The sequence below is a fragment of the Pararge aegeria genome, chromosome 24, assembly GCF_905163445.1.
Source record: "Pararge aegeria chromosome 24, ilParAegt1.1, whole genome shotgun sequence".
NCBI lineage: Eukaryota > Metazoa > Arthropoda > Insecta > Lepidoptera > Nymphalidae > Pararge > Pararge aegeria.
Window position 1 is genome coordinate 8,252,747 of NC_053203.1, and position 20,814 is coordinate 8,273,560.

General features: G+C 34.7%; 1 protein-coding gene across 5 annotated transcripts in view; it reads left to right on the top strand.

The window, feature by feature from the left end:
* The window catches only part of LOC120634481, a 156,435-nt gene that overhangs the window by 66,419 nt on the left and 69,202 nt on the right, over positions 1 to 20,814 (top strand). For all 5 annotated transcript variants that reach the window (XM_039905105.1, XM_039905104.1, XM_039905102.1 and 2 more), the window contains one exon: positions 15,721 to 15,752. The gene's annotated coding sequence lies outside the window, so the exon portion shown is untranslated. The remainder of the gene's footprint in view (positions 1 to 15,720; positions 15,753 to 20,814) is intronic.

Here is a 20,814-nt window from a genome sequence, read left to right on the forward strand (position 1 = left end):
GAGTCGTAACGACGATGTAAGATTTTACACACTAGAGAAAATCTTTACATTTATCTATATACTTTTGATAACAAATTTTTAAAAAAATCGCCTTACTTTATTATATTGACTTGCACATAAAGGGTTTTATATGAAGGTAAAATATAAAACACTTCATTATAGTAAAATATAGTTCATACTGTATACTCATTGTTTAGGTTGGTTTCTAGGTTCATAAGATACAGCTCCCTTTTTTTTATACAGAGAAAATGCCTGACGCATACCACTCCGTTGGGCGAAACGGAGCAGTTATGTGAGACTTGCACCCATTAAAAACTCTGTGTGTCCCTCGACAGACCTATAAGTGAGAGTACGGGATTCACTTGCGTATTCACCGCACTCTCGCCAAGGTTTTGACCCCCAAATGCATGGCGGGTCCGATCGTCAATGGCCTGATCGCTGCCGAATCCTCCAAAGAAGATACAGCGCCCTGCTAGACAAACGGACGGATGGACAACGATGGTGTTTTAATATTTAAAAAACCAAGCAAACTCTCCACCCAAATTAAAGCCCAGTTTATAAAAAGAGCTACGATTCCCAGGGGATGTAAGGAGCACATCCCAGAAAGTGGGACTAACCGGAACACAGCAATGCTCTTTGATGGCAGAAATAAACATAGAAGTAGTACTTCCGGAGACAAACTCTTCATGAAAAGCTCTAGTTCTACTACTATTAGGATACAAGGTATAACCAACCGCTGGCCAGAAACATGCCAAATATTTCTTCAGGCGACACTACGCCATCTTAATTGCCACGTGGCCACGTACTATGACTTAAAAGCTGTACTTTTAGTGGTATGGGCTTTTGGCTAGTTACCCCCCTACCGAAAAAAGACGCTAAGCGATTTAACGTTCCCGTTCGCGGGAAAACGAATTAGGGGTATGACCACCATACTCCCTAACAGATTAGCCCGCTACCATCTTAAACTTAAAAATATTCAAAATTCAAAATTACAACAAAAAATAACAATTATTAGGAGATGTTGACTTTACAATGAATAATTGTTAAGATACTTAACAATTATTCATTGTAAAAGTCAACATCTCCTGATGATGCTCCGGTTTCGGAGCGAAACGTGCGTAGAGGGTGTATTGCCGAGGATCTGTTTGGTGTGGAGTATAAGGATTGAAGAAATTATAAATTACACCATACAGATTCTCCTGCTTTTCGCGGAGTATAGCAAATTAAGCTTAATTTTGATAAAATATCATGGATTTCCGCAAAGTAACGCCTGCTTCTATACAATATTTAAAAGGGATATTGCCAAAGTCATCAAAGGAACTAGGAAGTTTATGAGATAAGCGAATAAAAAGTGTCACTACGACATAAACACATAAGTATAAAGTGTATTCAATCGTTAATTTTGTCTGTAATTGAAAGAGTTGAGATCCTTGGCAGCAAAAAGTCGATGTTTCTTCGAAACTGCGCCAAGTACCAAAGTACACCGATCGGCTGGCGGACCGACATGTTGAATTTATACGTTAATAAAATTCTTTTGTCAAATTTACGCCGGAGCTCCCAATGAAGTGGGCGAGTGGCGCGGATTCTTTACCGAAATCATCGTCTACTGGCGTTTTTCTGTCGGTTATTATCTTACGTGTGTACGCATGGAAACATTTTACTTGTTCCCATTAGAGGGTATACGAAGGTATACGACTTTGAAATTCCCGAAATTTGCGCTAAGATCGCCCTTCATCTTTAGCCACCGTCAAGTTTCGATTTTCTAATTTATATGGTTACGATTTAAAAAATGAATTTGTTTCTCGAACAGTTTAACTGTCACGGTGGGCTGTTTTTGGACTCCATATAAGCGATAAGGCATTGTTTAACCTATGATGTGATTCCCCTGTTTTTTTCTGCGGGTTATTTTCTTATGTAACTTGCTCCCTGAAAAGGGGAATGTGACTTCAAAATTCCCGTTTTACTGCCACTATCGTCTGTGGTTTGGACTCCATATAAGTAATAAAGCATTGTTTAACCTATAATTTCAATTCCTGTTGTTTTCTGCGGGTTATTTTCTTACGTAAGTTGTTCATTTCTTACGTAATTTGACATTAATATTCTCAAAATGCATGCTTGTATTGTTTTAAATCTGGCCCTCATTAATTATGGACACTTGTTTACAATTTTTGTGATTTAATTTGAATGACTAAGAATCGATACAATTTGTGTTGTATTCATGGTGGGCTGTGGAATTCCATTTAAGCAAAAAGGCAATCTTGTAATTTGATTCATTTCAAGGTAAAACATCTTATTACAAGTCTCTTAATGCTTTTTTATAGTTTAATTTCTGGCCAGGTGTTTCCTTCATATTAAAAACACATTAATAATATAAGTAAATAAAATACATTGAATATTATTATATGGAAAAACTTTTTTTATCTAATAAAAATAATAGTATGGTATAGACGAATAACCGTAGTCTTAGAGTAACAGATAAAACGCTCTGATAAAATTTGAAAGGAGAGGTTTTGTCGCCAAAAACACAGGTTTGTACCTAGCTTAGGGACAGTTGATTTCTGTATGTCCAAGGAAATTATAAGAATAAGATAAGTTACCTATTTTGCAGATTGTAACTTGTAGTTGTATCTATGTTTTATTGAACAATAAACAATTATTATATATTATATTTTATTAAAATATTTTTAATATACAAATCTGCACACGCGTCCTTTGCACTCCTCAATCTCTAGACTAAGTTTCTTAAATGTATCTCATTCTTTATATGAGCTGTGTGTGCAATAAATTATTCGAACAAAGTGCCTCATTGTAATATGGACATTTCAAAAGTAAATCGAACTTGCTATGTTTCCTACTAGATGACGCTATAGTAAGACTGATAGGAAGATGAAATTACTGTCGGCATGAGAACCGTAGCTTAGATGATAAAGCGCTCAGTTTATCTGCAAGAATTATTAAAAACAAAAATTGTATTACTTAGAATTTATTTGGTAATAACTCGATGTGTCCCAGCCTTAAAGAAAGTACGTAACGCACAATCGATAATTACTCAAAAAGAAAAACCTCCAACGAAACCCATTCATCATTTATCAGCGGCAAATATCGGCTACTTGGACAGTCGCTTTTCTATTATTCATTAGCCCATTGTGCCCCCTCTCGCCTCATCTCCCAATCGACCTGAAATTCGGTAACCGCCAGTACATTAATAATTACTTCTCAAAATAATGCTAAGTGAGATGCACGACCGAGATAAGGTATGGTACGGTCGCCAGCTACCACGATACGGCAGCCGTAGCTAATAACTAAAATAACAGTAGCTCTGATGTAGGTATTGTGGTGGATTATTTATTTAAGTATTTTATAATGATAGATTAATTTATTAATTTTGAAAAAAAAATCATTTTACTTACTTTCCTTTAAACAAATGTGGATTTAATTTAATTTAATTTATTGCTATAATTTATTATACGAATATATGTTTTTAACATTACAAAATTAAAATAAATTGTTATTTAATAACTTGTTACGAATTTTAATAATATTATTATATTAATAGACAGATTATTAAGGTTTAATTAATGATGCAATTAAATTATAAGAATTGATAATAAGAAAAGTCACATTCATTGGTTTACGAGTTTAAGTCCAACTTGTCAGTTAAAACATAATAATTCATTCCGTTACAAATTTTAATATTGATCAATCAAAGCAACTATGGGCGTTAATAAGACCAAACCGACAAAACCTACGCGCAAATTTTAAGTATATTTACATGTTATTTTTATTACAAAAACTAGAAAATCTTTTTGGCGTATTAAATAATGATATATCGAAGCCGTCAGTGAAAAAAACGTGTGTGGGATTAAAAAAAGGGACATATAATTCCTATCCGGTATAAAGGCTGTCATGACGCGTGGTGATGGCAGATCAGACGACTCAGGAAATGTATCTAAAGGATAACGGGCAGCGTACTCTTTGCTAATAAAACCATCTTCTGCAATCACCAACCCGTCTGCCCAGCATGGTGATTATGGTCAAGTCCTCAACTTTGCAGGGGTCTTTAGCATGGTGATTAAGGTCAAGTCCTCAACTTTGGCGAGGTCTTTAGCATGGTGATTATGGTCAAGTCCTCAACTTTGGAGAGGTCTTTAGCATGGTTATTATGGTTAAGTCCTCAACTTTGGAGAGGTCTTTAGCATGGTGATTATGGTCAAGTCCTCAACTTTGGAGAGGTATTTAGTCCAGCAGTGCGCTGTTAAAGGCTTTTGAAGATTAAGGCTGTATTTTGTAACTCCTAATGCTAATTACCGATAGATTATACTGTACAACGGGATTTGGGTCCAATTTCGCATCTTATCTCGCCCATTGTTTCGCCGTTTCATATATAAATTAGATCACTTATCTGTCACGTTAAAAATCCAAAGCCGACGGATTGTCGAACTGGTTTTTTTTCAAGCTGCCTTGCGCAAGCTCGTTGCATCAGTTAATTAATTTCATGCGGTGTCCGGATCGATCACATAGGTTTAGCGTATGATCAGATGTTTGTTTGTTTGTTGAAGTGACAACTAACGTTACTCCGGAATCGTGATCTCGCGATAGCTAGGGAGCTAGTGGATATTAAATCATTATTTCAACACCACACGTTGAAAATGCTAGTGCTTTTATAACATAAAAACCAATGCTGTTTCTTTATCGCTGTTACAATTATTTAATTAAAAATATGTTAAAACATTCGCACACACATAAACATAACAAAAAATTACTTATACACTACGTTTATATCTATTATTTACATTAAGTGATACTAATTTCATAATAAAATCACATAAAATGTATATAGCTGTCTGGCTGTCCTGTCCTTGGACATAGGCCTCCTCTAGAACTGTCTCTGACTATCCTGCGCCATCCTTTTGAAAGGTCATCCTACCACCTTTTTTGAGGCCGTCCTTTTGTCCTCTTTCCATCTCCAGGATACCAACACATTGCATATTGTAAACCATGCATTTATGCAATAACGAAACATTAAGGTTTGTGATTTCCAAGGCTCAAAAAGTAACTTAGGACACCTAGAATAACCTCCATAAAAAGTTTCATAGCCTGTTTTATCACCATTTAGCAGCTTAGGTACTCAGCGCCCCTCATCATCATATCGACCGCTTATAAAGGGCTTGGAGATCCACTGCTGGACATAGGTCCTTTGTACCGATTTCCAAATTCCACGGTCTTCTGCCCTTGAATCCAGCGGCTCCCTGAAACTTAGTAGCGTCTCCCCGACCCCCGACTACGTGGACGGGCGAAAGGTGACGTAAAGGTGTGACCCAATATACAAATAGCAATTTAAACTTGGGTAAACGGGATCTGAGAGATCATATTTTATCTGTCAGCATGTCATACATGGTACTCCTTTGTAGTTTACCACCAGCTCCCTTGCTATATGGTAAAATAATGGTGCCACGTTCTTATGGTTTATTTGCATTATTTCGAAAGCGTAATTTCAAGGGCAATTAATTATATTTATCTCGATTCATTGTCGACTCGGAATGAATTTTTGTTGTTTCTAATTGATCATAGAATTCGGGGAACTAATTTATTTCTTGGTAAATTGAACGCTTAATCGGTGAACGTGAGTTGTTTGAGGTGACAACTTTTTCTTTAAATTTACATAACAATAAGACAACGCTCTGGCAGAACACAGAAGTAGTTGAGCTTTTTGCGGCCGATTGGCGGCGGATTTGGCAGCGACCCTGCTTTCTGAGTCCAAGGCCGTGGGTTCGATTCCCACAACTGGAAAATATTTGTGTGATGAGCATGAATGTTTTTCAGTGTCTGGGTGTTTATATGTATATTATAAGTATTTATGTGTGTTATTCATAAAAATATTCGTCAGTCACCTTAGTACCCATAGCACAAGCTACGCTTACTATGGGGCTAGATGGCGATGTGTGTATTGTCGTAGTATATTTATTTATTTTTTTTTTGTGACAGAGCTCGTCTGAGGTACGGTCTAGGTAGATTAATTTCTAGCATTAGCTAGTAAGTAGGTTATAAATAATGAAGGAAATATAATTTTTAATTTTTTAATTTTTTTTTTACTACAAGTTAGCCCTTGACTGCAATCTCATCGGGCTAACCTGTTAGGGAGGATGGTATTCATACCCCTAATTTGTTTTTACGCGACATCGCACCGGAACACTAAATCGCTTAGCGGCACGTCTTGTCGGTAAAATACTTATTAATTAATATACATAAACATTATAATATTATGAGTCAATTAATAATTTGTTTTCATTCATTTATTATAATGAATTATAGTTAATAATTTAATGTTCTGCTAACCGTACTGACCAAGTGTTCAAAACTTGGAATTTGTTTAAATATTCAGATTTTCGTTATGACAATCTCTAAGGTAAGGTCGAGAGGTAATTTTCATAATACCAGTATTAGGTATACCAATAAATTGACATTACAAAACTATTTACAAACTATCTGATAAAGTCAACTTTATATAAAATTATATTAATTTAGTTTTGTATTCTTATTATTCATGTATGTGACTTTACCATCATGGATGCATTTTAATGATTTGCTCGACCGTAAGCAAATTTTCTTGCCCCAACTTCGTAAATTTTCACAGTGATTTTTATAATATTAAATTATCAGAAATCTGTACAGTAATAAACTAAATATGAATTGATTGAAATTATTATAAAATGATTATTTGATTATAAAAGTTTTTTTTAAATAAATATCATCCTTAATAAATATAGTGCAATTAATTAACCAAAATATAAATATTTTAATTCAGAATTTCATAAACCATCGTCACTTAATTTCCTAAGATTTATTTACCGAAAATTTAAGTTAGAAATGATTTGAATAAATATTATACAATAATAAACCACAGAAACCAATGAAGATGAATAAAAATGAGACATTTAAATGTTTATCATTCAATTTCATTTAATATAAACAAAATGGCCATAAATATAAAGCGGCCATCAAAAATGACTTTTATATGAACAGTGTTTCGGGCCGACGTCTTCTAATAAATGCAAATTAGAAGATTAACGCCATCTTAAGATGCGCTGTTATCTCTATTACTTAGAAGCGTTTAAGTTAATATTTATTTTGGGACTTCATAATTTCTGTTTCGGTTATTTATTGGATGCTTATGTACCGCTTTCTAAGCGTGTTGGATTATGGATCATCGGATCTGGGTTCGATTCCCGGGCCGGGAGAAACATTTACAGGTATTTGATTGTCTAAGTTTTTAACGGCTCAACTCTGGTAATAGGTTCGATTCCTGAGTCGAGCTAAACATTAGGATACTTAAACACATAGAACTACTGGCAAAGTTAACTAAACAACAAAAAGACATTCGTATCTCGTCATAGCAAAGTAACGCTCTAATATCAAAAGCAAATAAGTCTTGCAATAAATGCCTCCGATATTAAAACTCATGTTTTATTACTTTCCCTCAGTTTCAATAACATTGAAAATTCCGGATTTAATATCAGTCAGGAAATTTATTTCATACCTAGAAAACCAACTCGATCTCGACTTTGAATTTTTTATTTTTGGATACAACTAAACTCTTCGGATTGCTACACTTCACACGTTCTAGAGAACGTTACGGAGAACTCTCAGGCATGCAGGTTCCCTTCACCGCTAGAGCAAGTAATATTTTATTTGCTTAAATTCAACAAATAGCTCCGGAAAATTAAAAGTGCGTACCGGGGATCGACCAATTTAAGAAATGGTCATAAATTAGTGACATCTGCATATGTGCGAAAGGTGCAGGGGTCACTTGTGGGATTGAGTATACGCTTTTATAACATGATTCCCAAAGTAATTTTGGACCTACCAATGCATAAGTTTAAAGAATGTGTTAAAACACATTTATTACAGCGAGGTTACTATGCAATTGATGAATTTCTTAATGACAACGTTGCTTTGAAGCATCCGGCTCCGCTTTCATCTCTCACAAGATAGAAAAATGAATTTTGAAATGTTAAATGTAAATTATTGATATTGGAAAAGAGCAACTGCTGAGTTTCTTGCCGGCTTTTTCTCGGTAGAATCTGCCTTCCGAACCGGTGGTATAGTCACTACACACAGACATACTTGACGTTTTAAAAGTGCTTATATCAGGCCTACTTGAAATAAATGAATTTTGAATTTTGAATTCGACAGTTAACCCCCAAAAAGGACGCTGAAGCCCTAACCAATAGTTTCATCTTCATCATCATCACCACTAGGTTATCACCCCATTATAACTAGCACTAGTTCAGTATCAGGAATATCAGAATACGTATAACAGTTCACTGCCGGACTGAAGCCTCTCAAAACTACAGCTAGTAATATAATTTGAACATACACTCATAGGATACCCGACTTGGTAAAAAGTTTAGTACGCGCAAACACGTTAGCATCGATCGCCTCGGGCCATTACGGTACAAACTACAAAACTACGCTCCAAATACTTATGTCAGTATGCGATTAGAAATTTCGGTTTGATGGAAAACCGTAGCCCGTTCACAGTTCAGTGTGTACGTAAGCGTTAGAAAAAAACAAGATGGACGTTACGCTCAGCTGTTTAAAATTTTTGATTAATGTAAAATTGTACCGCGTTTATACAATGTAGTAGCGGAATACATTAAAGAACATATTTTAAATAGCCGTCTTTTACAAAGCCGGCGGTAGTAGCATGTGCTTTTGCAAACTAAAATCTATCTATGTGCCAATTTTCATTCCGATCTGTTGAGCCGTTTAGACGAGATCGAGTAACAAACATTCATTCAACTTTTGCTTTAACGTCAAACTGTCAATGGAAATTTTATATTCAAATACGACTGGTGGTTTTGAGATTCATCATTATATACATAGGTCTACTTCCACTATGAGAACGGGTAAGGCCTTAGTCCACCACGCTGACCCAGTGCTGATTGGTGGACTCCACATACCTTTGAGAACATTATGTAGAACTCATGCAGCAGGCAGGCATGCAGGTTTCCTCACGATGTTTTCTTTCACCATCGAAGCAAGTGTTATTTTTTAATTATTTAAAACGCACATAGCTCCTAAAAGTCGTTCCGGGGCCAGAACTCTGTCCTCCCGAAAAGGAAGCCGCAGCTATTAAAATTAGAGCTTTCTTATTTGTATAGATATCAACTTGTTTCAAGAAGTGCAATGCTTTCAACAGCAAATATTGTGAGACGGACATTTTTCATGTCAAAATTGGCACTTTTAGGAAATTTATTATGGCTTAATAAGTATTATAAGCTTTGAAGTTTCTGTTTTTCTTTTTTGTATTAATTTTTTTTTTATTATAATTTTCGCTTGTACTCATTCCTAAGCAATTCTGGTTAATGTTATCGTATTATATCAATAACTAAGTTGTGGAAACTTCATTGGTTTATGTGATATAAAAATACGGCATTACTTTTATGTGCAACAGTACTGTTTGTTTCCCTTGAAAAGCTAATAAATAAATAAATAAATAAACATCGTGGATGCGTACTACCAAAAATAAAGTTTTTTTTTTTGATAAACTGTGTACACATCGTTACGATACCGTGCAAACGCGTTTCAAAGCAACGATTTCTATCAGCGTTCTCAGATAACACATTCCGTGTGAAACGATTCATAATTATCGACATTTACTCACTTTTATTGTGTGTGCGAGTTATAATTTTGTTGCTTTTTGATTTCTGACCAATCGTGATGGAAAGGCTATGATTTCTTTGGTATGAGGAAATGTGCGCTCTTTGTTTGTGTTTAGAATACTTACGAATCTAATAGAGGAAGTTTTTTTTTTTTTATACAATTTAGTCCTCGACCTAAACCTACTGGTAAGTGATAATGTTGTCTAAGATGGTAACAGGCTTTTAACTTTTTATTTGACGGTCGACTGGCGCAGTGGGCCTCGACCCTGCTTTCTGAGTCCTAGGCCGTGGGTTCGATTCCCACAACTGGAAAATGTTTGTGTGATGAACATGATAGTTTTTCAGTGTCTGGGTATTTATCTGTATATTATAAGTATTTATATGTATTATATTCATAAAAATATTCAACAGCTATCTTAGTACCCATAACACAAGCTACGCTTACTTTGGGGCTAGATGGTGATGTGTGTATTGTCGTAGTATATTTATTTGTCGTGGTATATTTATTGGTATGGCAGTATGTTAAAACAATACCGGTGTGTACGCAACATCGTACTGGAACGATAAACCGCTTAGCGACACGACTTTGTTGGTAACTAGAATCAGCCGAATCACACCAGGCAAAACGCGAGCCTTTAGACTCTGTAATTAGTGTAAAACCCACCAACCTGCTTTGGAGCAGCGTAAAGGGTTACAGCTCAAAGTCCCTATGAGGGAGTAGATCCGTGCCCATCAGTGGGACTTCAATAAGCTGGGATTATTGAGTGTTTATTCTCATAAAGTAGCGACGGTAAAATAAACAAAAAAAAAGTAAGTGTCACAGTATGTTTGCATTCCTCCCAAATCTTTGTGTCAATATACTCAGAAATGGAGAAAATGATAATTTTTTTCGAGTGTTTGGTTCCGTACTTGTATTACGGGCTTTGGAGTTTTTTGAAACAACATCGTTTAAGGGTCCTTGAGTGCTTGTTTTGAACTCAAAAGTAATGTTTGAGAGTTAAACATATATAGGGTTTTATTTTGGCAGATGAATACAACGTGATCTTTCTAAAGTGTTCGACACTACGGCTAATTGCAACCACAAGTTTTCGGGTTCGATTCCCGGGTTGAACCAAAAAATTATCAGAAGCGGGAATTAAGTTTATGAGCCCGGGTTTGATTTCTGGGACATTAATATGCTAACCCCTGTGCCTTCAAGAGCACATTACTAGATCGGTTAAGCGTTACGGTTGTACAGACAGACATACATAGTCTACGGGAACAACCCTGAGATCTCACTGTTATAATAATACGCTAATGTGCCAGCGAGGTCATCACACTCTTTGCAAACCGTTAGCATACGAATAATTATTACACACAATTCAATAAACATCAAATTATTTGTATACATAATAAAATAAGTTCATATATCTTACGCAGTACGGAGTACAGACTAAATTGATCGAATCAAACGCGATGGAATTCGAATTTCAAAAAAACTATAATGATTGATTGTCAACCAATGACAATCGCGTATTCAAATTCCTGACTAATTTAAATGTCGAACGGGTTCTTTTTTCCTGATCGTGGCTCGTGCTGTAAGGTTTCCACAGATAATACAATAGGCAATTAGGTAGAGGTTGCTACAGAGTATATTTTTTCTCATTGGGAGGTTTTTTTTAAAGTACTAATAAAGTTTGTAGACGATGCGTTTTGAAAACGAATATATACCTTATTATGAGTTATATGGTAGCTTTCATACGATACATAAAAATAGTAATTGATATATAGATACTCTATAAAATAAGTTTAAAAAAAATATAAGTTTTTCTATACTGTAGCTATTTTCCTTCGAATGTTATAAGATACGCAAAATAAGCTGCGTCAAAGATGGACATATTTATAGTTCATAGTTACAACATTCTTCGGATGATTTTTAAAATAAGCCATTTCTAAATAACTGTTGCAGCTTGCGGTGGAGATTGACTCTACTTTGACTCTAATAACTCCCTTCTTTACTTATCTCAAACTTAACCTCAATGATACCTTTTTAAAAACAGATGCCAGACCTACGCTAGTGTGCGTAGTTTAAGAACGTATCATATCAACGTGGGTGCGTATGTAATTAAAGTATGGAAATAGTTATATGTGTTTTGAAGTGTTTTCTTCATAAAACTCGAGTGGCTGGGAACACTGTGGGTTCGATGACCCCGTTTTTTTCCCTCCTACTGTTTACTAGCCAGGTCTGGCCTTATTTGAAATGTTTGGGATCGTTTATTTTCATTATAAATATATCGGTTGGTCCGATTGACAGCATCATTATACGTATTAACATGTTTGAAGCTATATTTGAATTTCGAATATTGAGAATGGGATTTTAATTTAGGAACACTTTTACATTCTAAATTCATAATCGGTATTTCGACTTTATCAGGAGTTCCAGATAGATGTAAAACACATTCGAAATAAAAAGTAAGAATGATTTTTATCGATGATGAATTCAATAAACCTTTATATATAATAATTGTTGTTATCATAATAGAAATAGAGTGAAATAATTTTGTTTAATTTAGTAATTCCGTCAAGTTGTCACCATTTCTCTTTTGTATCAAATAAAATTCACCTAAAACTGACGATGGTTTTGAGGAGGTGCTTTATATAATAAATATTTAATACGTAAGACGGGATAAGGCTTTTAAGCCATGCAAAGTATCTCAGATCCATGGAATTCCAGAATTCTACGCATTAAAGTCATCAACTAGTGAAACGATACACGTAATAATAATAATATATTATTCTAATGATAAAAATTAAATGGTAGTGGGTACGGTACACAGATGCAAGAAAAAATTGTTTATTACAATTTACAAGAACTTGCGAACCGGTTAATTTAGAATGAGAATGTTGCGAAATTTGAACGGTTCGTGGGGGTCATTAATCTGGCGTGATCCGAAACTGTCTGTTTGTTTGAAAATGTACTTATGTTAAACTGGACTGAGTGGCGTCGTTATATCACATTGAAAACAACAAGTAAATGTTGTTAGAAATAATTAGAATTTATACACAACATAGTTCGCCTCGTATGAGGTAAAGGCTCTAAGGTCAAAATCTTAGACGGCTAAGGCCTTCTATGAAAATAAATTATAAAAAATTGTGTCACAGTTGGTCCAATATTTTAACGTAAGCTAAATGCAATGTTCACGCGGGAAAATCAGAGACACAAATTTAAGTTAAAAATAGTAGAATTAGTTACATAAAGTGTACCTATCTGTAAAGTAAAACTTCTAAAAACATTACATAAACAAGCATACCAGAAGATTTACTTTTCAAATCAAAAGAAATCACACTTCAAATCAAAATCAACTGTCAAACGGAAAAGTTATTATAATCACGTCAATCTATTTAGATACATTATTACAATATAATGGAATTTTACCATAAATACAAGATCATTGTTTCATACTGAACAAACAAAAAAAATGTAGGACAATAGTACACAGGCAGACTCACGACCCGACCAACCCACGGTAATTGAAAATAATAATTGAATTCGAATTAAGAATACGAAATCAGAATAGAATGCGTTCCATAATGGTTCCATATTTGAAATTCGCTTGGTACCTACGTTCCTACGCTCGGCTCTTTTTTTAAAGTTTTTCGAATTTGGAATCGTGTGTGCTCTATTGTGTGGCAAATGAAATTCTAGTTGCGTATTCTGTTACTTAAACTTTGTAGTTTGTAGCCATTTTAAATTGACCCATAATACTTGAAGAGAATGTGAATCTTTTATTCATTGTGTTTATACTTACTGGTCTAAATGTTACCATTTAAATATAAGACAAGGAATTAAATGTATTTAAAGACCATCTTAATTACATGGTATGAGATATATATCACTTAAAACAAAAACATATTGGTAAATATTGAACAATAATCATAATATGAAGAAAGCAAAAGTGTGTTGGGTTGTCCTTTGCTCACGCAACAACGGAGCAACTAATCGAAGTAATTTATTTTGCATGAAATACTTTATAAGGTAGTATAACCCCAAATAATGAATCTACGTTGACAAATATTATTAAATTCCCAATTAAAACATTTTGATTTTAAATACATACACTGAGTAAAATGACATATCTAAGAAAGATAAACACACTTAGCGAGTCAATAGGAAAATGTACTGGACGCCCTATGCTTAAAAGCTTGTTAGGACTTGCAAGAGATGCAAGACTGGACTCGTAGAATTTTCTTGTCTTAGAGGTCAAGACTTATATGTATCAAAACAAAGTCTAAGTTTAAATACAAAGTTTTAACAAGTAAAGCGAATCGTTCACTAACTCTTGGTACATTTCAGTAGATCTCTTTAAACTGGTTATCGAGTACAAAACGATAGTTTTGCAAAAAATGTTCCAACAGAGATCGATGAAGATAAAAAAATACGTGTTCGATTACCTAACACGAATTTACGTAAAATAAGTACCTACCTATTACTCAAGTACGGCCTAGAAAATGTGCAAAACAAAACAGTCAATTAATTTTATAGCTTTGCCTCCAGTTAATTGACTGTTAAATGCAGACAAATGAATTTGTTAAACTTATGATAAACTGTATATTTCAGTCGTAATTAATGTTTTACTTTTATTAAAGTCATTATTTAATTTTTCCGTTTTTATTACTCTCGTCTATATCATAGATTTTACCCCTTATCAGCCCAATACAGTACACGGGTCTACACTGAGAATGAGAAGAGTTTAGGCCGTAATCCACGAAATTGGATAAGTGATTGGTAGACTTCACACGCCTTAGAAGGTTATGGAGAACTCTCAGGCATGCAAGTTTTACCACGAAGTTTTCCTTCACCGTTAAAGTAAGTTATATTTTATTGCTTCGAAAAGTAAAAGATCTCAGTCTCCCCAAAAAGAAAACCAAAATCCTAACCACTAGGCTATAGCCCCGTAATATAAGTAGTCTATATTCTGAGAGAAGTTTCGTTTACAGGAAACTGTTTCTCGAACTAATATATTTATACTAAATCGTACTTTTAACCTACTTTACGAAATCAATATCCAGTAAGTTTTGTATATATGTATATACATAATTGTATGCGTCTAGGAATACGCGTCTGTGTGTGTATATGTGCAATCGGTCGAACGTGCCCCGTGTTCCAATCAGAAACTCACTAACACCGGAAATTTATGAATTTAAATGAGAAAAGTGTTAGGAATTTAATGACAGAGTTCTATGTAAACCCCGCCATGTCTTCCTGGTGCCCTATTACATATATATTGAATAGTTTCATTGTTTATGGTCGCGTCCACGACGCATAGACAATTTTCTCCGCTTAACTGTCAACGGTTCCTTTTAGTTCTTATTTTAAAATTGAAAGTAGGTACACGTTGTAGTTACATACAATTAGTAATTGATTTCAAGAACTTTAGATTTACTAAATATTTTATGGATAAAGAGGTTTTAAGAATTCTTAATGACAAGGTTGCCTGGAAAGAAGCCGCTCCGCTTTCATCTCACACAAGATAGGACAAAGATTGTTAAATTTTAAAACGATGTTAGAAATAAATGAATTTTGAATTGTAAAAGAAAAAAAAAATTGAATATTGAATTTGATTTCGATTCTCGGATCAGGCCAAATGTTGTTTAGATTAGTTTCTCTAAGGAATTCTCAGTATCGGCGCTGATTTAGGAAATTGGCATTGATCACATCCTGCGATTCCAATTGGAATCGAATGCAGGACTTTTTATTTATTTTTATAATGTAAGCTTTCATGTAAACTGACGTCACATCCGGGTTTCGCGAAGAAGACCAAACGATAGAATTTCACATGTCCACACAAATTGACAGATCCGCTGTACTCCAAAATCATGTTTAAAACGGGTAACGTGAACAAACATGCCAACTTGAATGCAGTTTATTGGCAAATAAAGCTATGTTAGATATAATTATATTCTATGAAAATTTAAAAAAACCTTATAACTTTATACTTACTTATCACTCTGGTTTCCCTTTAAAACGTATAAATCTTTCGCCTTTATACTAACTTTGTTTCATTTTTTGTTTCAGACAAACCCCATATCACATGCAGGCCAATAGACGTGAGTACTCACAAAGTTTTTCTTTTGTTAGCCAAAGAATTTGCTTAAATTCCCATCTTTACTCTGCAGTTTTAATTTAAGTAACGCTCAAAAAAAATGGTTCTCCATCAATCCAAGTAAGAGATTTTAATATGGATGGATTAAACGAATGACAATAAAGTATATTTCACCCACAGTGTGAAGCGTAAGTACTTCACCGTCATAAAAAACCGACACCATGAAGTTAGCCTTAGTCAACATTTTAGTTTTTCTAGAAAAGGTTTGGCAGTTGACTTTCAATAATTCAAACAATACCTGTTTCTATTGTTAGTGTAATTTTTACTGCAAACGTAGAAAAAGGCGATAAAGATAAAAATTTTGAAAAGACTTTTATCTTGTTACGCCAAATAAGTATAACTTCTAACGCGTCTACACACGTTTTTTTTTCAACTAAAGGATTTGAATTTGAATTTGAATTTTGGAGGGCTTGATGACTCACTAGAGCCTAGTTTCCTAAGAGAAAACTGTGTAATCGGATTCTTAAAATGCTATATTACTTAGTATCAACCAATTTTAGTAGGTATATCATGAACCGAACGAGCGAGGAAATCTCTAAAGCGATGAAGAAATTCCACGCAAGTTTCGAGCGAGATTACAATTTGGAGGGGCTAGATAATTCATTATTAGCATACAAAGGAGAATTACGGAGCGCGCGACCGCGTCCCTGTGTCGCAGCTTATGTTGCGCATGCGCCACGCCTTGTAGCTGTCATATGTAGCCCAATTAGGAATGCGTTAGTACGCGCTGAATACTGGATACCGTATACCTATTGTTGTTACAGTTGTTACGAAAAATTATATGCGTTACTTTAGCCCAAGTTATGAACTTGTGCATTTTTTTACAAACATGCAGAAAGTAGTTTTAATTACGACACATATAGGCTATGGTGAAATGCCCTTAGTTTAGCGATTTCCTCGTTTATTTTTTAGCAACCAGGGCCGCATAACGTCTATCCGGTAGCATGGTTTATATGTTAAGAGCATGCGTCATGTTTTGTAGCTGTCATATTATGTAGCCCAATTAGGTAACCGATAGAAATAAATTGGAATTTCAAATTCAAATATTTCTTTATAAAAATAGGACCATAGATGGCGCTTTTATGCGTACTTTTCATAAATAGACGTGTGTGTGATAGTGAAATGATGGCCATAACTACATTCGTAAACTTAAAGCCAAAGCTTTTTTTTTGTTCTCACTCATTATGTAATATACATATATATGTAGGTACCTACTATGTAAATAGACATACTTTCGATAATTTTAAACATTATTCACTAAACAGTGGTATGTGTAAGTAAAACTTCGATATCCGGTTAACATTTAACATGAGCTGTCAAAAAACTGGTTCAATGCCAAAGCACATCCGGTTGACGAAATTTTAATTCGTTTAAGCTTTTATTCCTGACTATACCTGCCTGCAGTTTCGCCTGCTATTGCTTATTCGCTTGAACGCTGTCTCTGCTCCCCTATTTAACGTTATTAATGCAAACGTTGCTTCGTGAAATATTGATGCCCGTTTCACTAATCCTAAGCATCGGCTTAATCGTATGCCTAATGAATTAGGTGACGTCTATAAAAAAAAGTTTCACCAACTCTTAAGTGAAATTTTTGTTAAACGTTCGATTTACGCTTAGGAGACTCCTAATCCCTGCTTAGATTCGGCGTGACTTATTTAGACATTGCCTAGTTCATTGTTAGTGAAAACGGGCATGTGTCTTCTAACACTTTAATAAATTAAATTCCAATAAAATCCGTTCAGAAATAGCATAAAGGTATAAATTGCTGTTCAAATTAATTTATCACTATCATTGTGTACCCTTTACCAGCCCACTATAGGGCATGGGTCTCATGGTTTCCTCTCAGAATAAGAAGGGGTAGGTCGTAGTCCACCACACTGGCGAAGTCCGGATTGGTGGACTTCACACGCTTTAGATAACTCTCAGTATCAGACATACAGGTTTTCCCTCACTCCTAAAGCGAGTGATATTTAATTTCGGAAAATAACTAAGTATACTCATATTATTGCGGTATATAGCCTGGAAGTTGCTAACCAGGGTTTGAGGCAGTGTTATTATTATATTGTTTACGTTTTGATGCAGAATTATGATTCTTATTTTTAGCGCAACAAGGTTTGCCAATTAACTTGTTACTTTTTTTTAACATGCCGCCCTGTGTACATCAAAATTAGGCATAGGTGTTAAGTCTCATATGCCTGTAACTACTCTTCAGCGTACCCTTCGGGAGTCCACGCCACTAACTTTCGAAGTTATTTTGTTTTTATTACTATAATTCCTCTCCTTTGTTGATCAAAAAAAGGTTTAATACACAATCGATTTTTTTTTCTTAATTTTTTTATGGAGCATTTGTTCAATTCTGAACCAGCCACCCTCATCGGAGCTACTTATATCATATTCATTACTGCCTACGCTTAATGTACACTCTATATATGTCATAAAGTTTTCTAGCCGTTTTTTTTAGAATGATAATCGAAAATAATGCGCAGACGCATTGTTCTTGAAATTCATTAGTCAAAAAACGCACATAGGTCTGGATAGATTTCGAAATCGAGCCCCCCCATAAGTCAAAAAAAGTCATTATCATAAAAAGTACTAGGCTACCATATAAATAATTAAAAATAATAACTTATTGAGTGATTACCATAATTTATTACAATGTATGATTTGCGTTTATGAGTCAACTCAGTTGGAAGGATCAATATTATAAACAATGATGTCAGTTACCGACTATTTCGTAGTTTTCGTTAGCTAACGCCTTGTATCTATTGTTTATATGAAGTACCAATTTTCTTGTGGGCTTTTTTTCCTACGACTGTTCCTTATTCAAAGTTTTTTGAATAACGAATAGACATTGTACTTATCAATAGTTTAGGTTGTCTGTGGCTGTTCTTGATGATTTAAATGGTAACATAAATGTTGGACCTTGTTACTCAGTGTTACCTAATAAATTAGCTCAGAAATTTGATATTTTTATGTATATACCACCAGTCAATTTAAGGTCTTATCTGAATGCACAGTTTAATAAGAATTTGTCTTAACAATCTATGAGTAACTGTTTATATTAACAATACATTAAAAAAAATTACAAAAAAATAGCCCCACAGATTATGTTAAACAGTATTCTCTGGCACTAGAGAGAATAAAAAACAGTTTTAGGCCGCTTAAACTTGTACATTACTTGCCTTTAACGAACATGACCAATTTTATATCTGAACTTAGCTATTTTGGAGTATAAGCCATCACTCAATTTGTGGTCTTAGAATGCATAGATTGCCTTTAAAAAATGTACAATTGTATAAGTTAACGATCCATTAAAAATCTTTAGTAAAAGTCTCTACAGATTCCGATGTACAATTTTTATGCACTAGACCATAAAAAGTAGTTTTATGCTCTAGTGCACAATTAAAGAAGTGCAAAAGCCTTATTTCGCGTCCCATAACCAAAACACGTAAATAATAAGCAGGTAGGTAGGTGCATTTAAATAATAAAATGTTAATTTTCCATCAAAACGATCGCCATTTTCCTGCCGTCGAAGGCCGTGACGGACGCGAGACGCTTAGAATGCGCTCGTCTACGCGCCTGTGTCCGGAATGCATAATTGTTGACATCACGATGAATTATTGCAATATCGGCTAAAACTGGGTACTCACTGGGGTGATTCGCCGCTGGGATTATAAATAATAATAAATAATAAATAAATATACTACGACAATACACACATCGCCACCTAGCCCCAAAGTAAGCGTAGCTTGTGTTATGGGTACTAAGATGACTGATGAATATTTTTATGAATTATATATACAAAAATACTTAGAAAATACATATAAACACCCAGACACTGAAAAATACTTATGCTCATCACACAAACATTTTCCAGTTGTGGGAATCGAACCCACGGCCTTGGACTCAGAAAGCAGGGTCGCTGCCCACTGCGCCAGTCGGCCGTCAAATTATCAGCAGTATGCGAAGAAGTACTTCGGATTTTCAACCCAATAAAATAATGACACGAGTATGGCTAGCCAAACCAACCTTCTGCCTTCCGAACCCGTATTAGAGTCACTACAAACATACTGACTTGACGTTTCAACAGTGCTTATAAGGTAGGCCGACCTGAATTTTTAATTTTTTATTTCTGAACCAAAGTGCACCCTATTTAATTACAAACGAAAATCTGTCTATAGTCTTCTAATAATTTAAAATGACATTGTGAGATGGTGATAACTAAAAAAAAAACACCCGGCTAAGTTTGTTGTGGGCTTCTTCTTAGACCAGGACGCGTTTGGAACCCTCGTAGCTTTAGTTTTAAGTTTACGAATGTGGTTATCGCCATCATCTCACTACCGTGTAATTCTTATGTACGCATCAAAAGTGCCACCTATGGGCCTACTTGAATAAAGATATTTTTGACTTTGACTTTGACTTTGACTTTGACTTTGACTTTGACTTTGTCTCGTTTTGCTGGTGTCGTACAAGGCGTCTAAAGAATAAGTAAGGACCAAAGAACGGGCGGTCAGCGTTCGTACTGCGATAACCAATCCGATTGCCCAGCGTTGTAATTATGAATAAATCTTCCATTTGGGATCCTTTTAGTCCAGCAGTGTACTGTAATATGCTAATCATAATATTTGGATATACAATATACATAGAGATTATTATATATTATAATCTTTATTCCCGACCGGCGGTAGAGTCACTATAGACAGCCTTGACTCTTCAAAAGTGCGTATAAAGTAGACCTACTTAAAATAAATTAAAGTTAAAATAATTTTTATACTTCCTTTACTTTGAGTCACCATTCGATTCCAAATAACCTACGTTTGATTTAGGAGCGGACAGATTGCATGCATTTCATAACGCTGCGACAAATCCCACAGTGTACACTAGACAGTATTGCAATAAAGGTTCGCAAGGTGTTATATGTTTAATAATAAGCAGAAATTGTGCCACTGTGCGCACACATCCATTTTTAATTAACACTCATGTCGTTTAGTATTTTATGACGACTG